Genomic DNA, 6,000 nt, shown 5'->3' with positions numbered 1-6,000 from the left:
GTCACCCTTTTTTAATTTTGTTTTTTAAAGCCAGACATGAATGTATTTCGCAATATGCTGTATATACAGTACCAGTCAAAAGTCGTGTCCAGACTGGTACTGTATATGCACAGATTGTTGGTACAGTTAACCAAACAGCAGCTTCTATTATGTGTCACATTCAGCGTGCTCCAAAATAAATATGCACCAACACCTCAAACACAGGTCCACTTCCTGCTCTCAACAATGCAAAGTCTAAACCTTAAAAATGGACACAGGTGACTCAGTGGGGACCGGCTTGCTTTTCTAACCAGCCTTAAGTTACCATTTAAGAAACTGCATTTTTGTGGCCACTGGTTTGTCTTGTTTGTATCCTTCAGTCAGGCTGTGTTTATGTCTTAGGACACAATTACCCTTTTAATCTTCATCTGGGTGTGGCACCAACTAAATATAGTACATTTTATTTTGTGCTATAATAGCAGTACATTTTGTGTCATGTGACTGTTTGGCACATAATAAAAAGCTTTGAATGATAAACTGTAGAGAATGGCAGGCATTTTGGACATACCCACAGATATAAACTGACACCCTATAATGGTATGCGCTGGTTGTCTAACAGTTTTAAACTGAAAGTCTGCTCTCTTCTACTAGTTAATAAAAGACAAAGTGCAACCTTGCTGTAAAAACTTGCTTGTCTAAGCACACAATGTGAGGTTGTTCTTTCACATGAACCCCCCCCCCCCCCCCCCCCCCCCCCCCCCCCGATGAACACAAAGTGAGAGAGTTTTATGTTCTTGGCAGGGGCAGCTACAGCGGATGATAAAATTTAAAAAAAAAGCATTTGTTCTTGAAATGATGGAATTACAATCCTGGCTACCCTCCGGTGTTTCAAAAGTAACATGGAAGGTGTAGCACTGAAACAGGGTAAAATTTGTGTTTATCACTAATGTACCCAAGTGAAAGGCTACATTTATGTACTGCCACTTTAAGGTTTACCTTCAGGCCAGCTAAGCCAAGTGGCAAACTGGGCATAGCAACAGCCAAGGGCACTGTGCATTTCCTAGACTGTGCGTGGCTCGTGAGACCTGATGACATGCTAATTCCATGGAGACAGAGTTGTACGGAGGGGGTGAGATTACTGTCTAGCCGTGGAAGCCCAGCAAGGTTGCTCTGTTGTTTCCTGCAGCTCAGGGGCTGTGTCTTAAGAGGTTTTAAGAGGCTTGGAAGAGATGAGCTGCCATCTGGCTAGATCTTGAACAGCCAGCCACAAATGCGTGGTTGAGAATATGTCGACACTGCTGATGTGCCGTGACGCAGCAGAGGACTGATGCTGACTCAAAACCATGTTTCTCTAACCTAGGAGGAGACTGAGTACCAATGGAGTATTCTGTACTACAATATAAAGAATATATACGTATATATCACATGATGGCTGTTTTCTTTTTCCTTCCAATTCATATTAAATGCTGTTTAAAATACCAGTTAGAAGTGCATACATAAGCACACTGCTGTTTTGATGATGTAGAGAACAATAGCCACATTAAATCTCCCAATGCTGTTCAGTTTGGTTGAGATCTGGTGACTCCAAACAGCATGCCATACAATTCACATCACTTTCATACATGTTAAACCATTCAGTGACTCCTCGTGTCCGATTGATCTGGGCATCATTTGTCAGCCTGGAAGAGACACCCCCCCCCCCCCCCCATCAGTGTCCTGGTGGGAGGGACTGAGGGGACAGGTGAATCCAAACTATGTCAGAAAATGCTCCCTCTCAGCATAATATAGCTACTACAGCCCCTCACTGTAGGGGTCATGTACACAATGTGAGGTATTTGTACCAATGAGTGCCTGGAAAGCAGTGTGAATGAGTGTATTATTTGGGTAATACACGTACAACTACACTGAGTAATATAAAACACAGGAATCACTCTTTTCTAAAGAGTTTTTTAATTGTAAAACAATAGAAAACTCGAACTAGTTGACATTATATTGATTAATTGTTACTTCACTTTTAAAACTGTTCTGCTTTGACATGTTTTTTCCAGGGTAATGACAACAAAGACACACAAAAAAAAGCTAAATGATGATTGCTTTTCCCATCAGTAGAAACTACAAACCATAAACAGGAAATGTTACTGACAGTGCTCCCAGTTTGCATCATCAGCTTTGCAGGGTTGCGGCTGTTTAGTTTCACATGCCACATCACTGTCAAGCACAGTCCAAGCCCTGAAGGGAGAAAGAAAGTGCAGGCACGTGGTCTTCACCCTACCAGTTTGCTTACATCTCTCAAAGGCCCACACAGTTTGCAAACACTTCACTTATCTTTCCTAAGCTGCTCAGGCTGGTTTACATCCATCCATCCATCCATCCATTCACTTCCGCTTATCCTGTTCAGGGTCGCGGGGGGGGGCTGGAGCCTATGGCTGGTTTACATATAAAATGAAAATATTGATATACTCAGGAAAGCTGCACCCACACTGTCAGTCAATGTTCTGTCTGCCAGGCATGCAGACTATGTGTAAGTGACACCAACTCTTTTAGCTGGTTTGAGGAAATCTGGTTACTTGATACATAAAGTCCAAAATCCATGTGACATTTTTACATCAAACTTTACAAAGCAACAGTTTACAGTATGACCAGACAGTTCTGTGGATTTATGTGGCATTTTTCTTGTTTTTATTTTTCAGTGATTATAAGGCAGGCGTGGGCTGTACCAACAGCTTATAAAGAGATAAAATTCATATCGAGCAGAATTGAGTTCAGCTTACTGGTGCAGCCCGCCACAACAGTCCTGGTTTCTGATGGGGCCCCTTGGGAAAATAATTACCCAATCCTGTTCTAAAGAGTGGTTTCCAGACAAAGGGACAACAAATACACATTGCTAGGGTTTCTGTGAACAAAAGACTCAGTTTTCTGTACTTTCTTCTTGCAGTCAGACACATGGTTTTGGAAGCCTGCCCACAGCAGAGATACTTAATACCACTCTCTTCATGAGACATCTTCTAACCTCCTGATCATGGGAATAGGGTGAGCGGGTCAGTGATTACAAACAGCCTCAACCCCATAAGCTCGTGACACCAAACTAATACATGTAGGTGAAAAGCAGTCACTTGGAAAGCGTTCATGAGCAAGCCCCCTCAAGTCACAGAACTGATAACTAATGAGGATTGTATACTACATAATGCCAAAAAGTGTAAGTGTTTCTAATATTTTGTCCACAATCAGTGATATAAATTGAGTATACGTTATCTTACGTATATTATTCCTCTGCAGATACACTAAAAATGCATGAGGTAATTTCTTTATGATACCTTTATCTTGACATACAATAAACTCATTAGACCTTTGGTCATGCCCAGGCTGACTATTGTTCAGCTTTGGGCTGTCTGTTGGATACTTCTGGACGTCAAATGAAGAGGCAATGATCCCATCTGACAGTGCTAGCCTGTCGATACCTGGTGGCAGCATGTCTGTACACAATACACTGCAAAGAATTGATCTAAATACAGCAATCACGATCTATCAGTGGTGTTGGGTATTAACAGATTACATGTAATCAGGGTTGAGTGATCAGGTTACAAAACATGAGTACCTATACAAACTAGCCATGACATTGAAACCACCTGCCTAATATTGTTGTGTAGGTTGGCCTTCTACTGTCAAACCAGCTGTGATCCTTCACAGCATGAGCACAGGCTCTCTGGGTGTGTCTTGTGGTATCCTGCAGTAAAATGTTCCAGCAGATCACTTGGTTGCTTATGGTTGAGGGTAGGAAGGTCTCCATGGATCAGTCTGATTGACAATAACCTGCAACAACACAATGTAATAAGATGTTGTTGTTGTATCTATCTGTGATTTAATTACTCCAGGATATTTGAAAAGATATATTCCTGTATTTTATTAACATTGGCAAGAACTACCAAATTTTTTATATTACATCAATAATTACAGAAAAAAAATCATGTAATTTGTATTCAGACAAGAAGACTTAAATAATTTATGTGCAGTTTAAAGCACAGACACCCTGAGCATAAAGCAGAGCCTTTTAGAGCTTTGATAATCAAATGTCATGTGTCGAGATAACAGGCATTCATAAAAATCCAGGTAGGAATTTTTATAGTAGTTCAAACTTTCACGCTTTGAGGTGAGCATGAAATATTTCAATACATTTATGCACTGTCTTTCATTGCTGGTGTCTGAAGGGTTCCTGTCAGCAAATAAAAGCCCCTCCAAAAACTAACAGGTACACTCACTCATGCGCACATCCACACAAAGAAACATGTGCATCCTATGGGACGAAGCCTGAGACATGATGTGTTGGGCATCGCACCTGTTTCCTGCCTGGATTTGAAACAGGAAAATTACACATGTGGATTTCACCATAGTTTCCTCATATTTGGACAGATCAGAAAAACAGGCTGCAGTATCTGGTGAATAAAGTTTCACAAAACCTACTTGCTGTACTGTTTGCTCAGTGAACATAAAAGAAGAAAATACCAAGATTTGAGTGAGGGGGGATAGATGTACCTTCAGCCTCCCTCTACACAAAGCATGCTGATGTGTGTATTTCATCAAAACACCCAAAAACACTCCCAAATCTCATTCTAGATTCTGCTTTTTTGCTCTGACAGCCCGTCTGTCTGAGGGTCACCCCATGATTTTTTTTCTTTCTCTTTCTCCTCTGTTATTATTCCATTTCCTCCCTGTGAACGGAAAGACCAAAATAACCCTGCTGAAATCTATGGCTCTCCAGGGGCAAAGCCTTTGTGTTGGAGCAAGTGGAAAACAAGAGCAGCGGTGGCTGAATGGGACACTGCAAGATCTAGAGTTTCAAGGCCTCCTGGGGCTCGGTGCATAGATACAAACACGGGTCATTACATGATCAGACTGTATTGAGACCAACTGGGAAGTGTCATGCAAGACACTGAGCTTGTACAATTCAAGGAGGAAATTTTAAGCTGGAATCTTATCTGAGGCTGAATGACAAGGTGGAGGTGAAATATTCTGCAGGTACCTGCAGCAGTGTATGTGGTGAACTAAGGATGGTGTAGTTAAGAGTCCCACAAAATCTTTTCTCCCATTCAGGTGGTGTTTACTGCCATATAGCCAACTATAAAACTGAGATTGCTATCACTAGGAGACATTCAAGACATGAGATCCCTTAGAGGTTTTCATGATGCACAGAGAATGAATCCTAATGACTTAGGTGATCCATCAGCCAACATTAGGTTGACATCTTTGGATGAATTCAAGAATTTTCTTGAGATGAACTGCAACAAAAGTGGGTACAGATATTTGGATCTTCCTTGAGATGAACTGGAATGATTTTGGTCTGTTTTTTTTTTTTGTTTTTTTTATCAGATCAAAATTTTTATTTGTGTTCTCCTGTGGTGTAAGGCCCAATACATACACCAAGAGTCCCACAACCCTCAAATGCACTTTCTGTTTAGTGCTACTATAACTACAGTTGTGGTCAAAAGTTTACATACATGTGTATGTGTTAATTTTTAGTTTTTAACTGTTCTTTTTCCAGGATTGACTGATTGTAAAGGATACATCTTTAAATATTTAAAAAAAAAAAGAAACAAGAATTGAGTGCACAAGTTGGAATTTATTAACGGAAAGCCCCGACTTCAACCCTATTGAAAATTTGTGGATGGCTACCAAACAAGGTGCAACTTGTCAAGAGACATTTAACCAATTATTAGTGGGGTTTATGTATAGATTTGGGCCTGTATGTATACTTTTGGACTTGCATGGATTAGATAAAATTCTAAATACATTAAAAAAATGTGCAGCCAGTTCTTGCTGTACAATAATTCCACCCTGGAAAAAGAACAGTTCAAAGAAATCATTAAAAGCCCAAAATGATCATGACATTCATGCCCATGATGAGCGCACATAAACATCTGACCACAATGGCAGATGTATTTGATGTATTAGTATTTCCACTGTGCCAAAGTATTAGCTTTCAGAGCCTCTAGTTTGACTCTAAACTCTTCAGTCAGGACCACTTTA

The sequence above is a fragment of the Archocentrus centrarchus genome, chromosome 4 (genome assembly GCF_007364275.1).
Source record: "Archocentrus centrarchus isolate MPI-CPG fArcCen1 chromosome 4, fArcCen1, whole genome shotgun sequence".
Taxonomy (NCBI): domain Eukaryota; kingdom Metazoa; phylum Chordata; class Actinopteri; order Cichliformes; family Cichlidae; genus Archocentrus; species Archocentrus centrarchus.
This window is presented reverse-complemented; position numbering follows the sequence as displayed.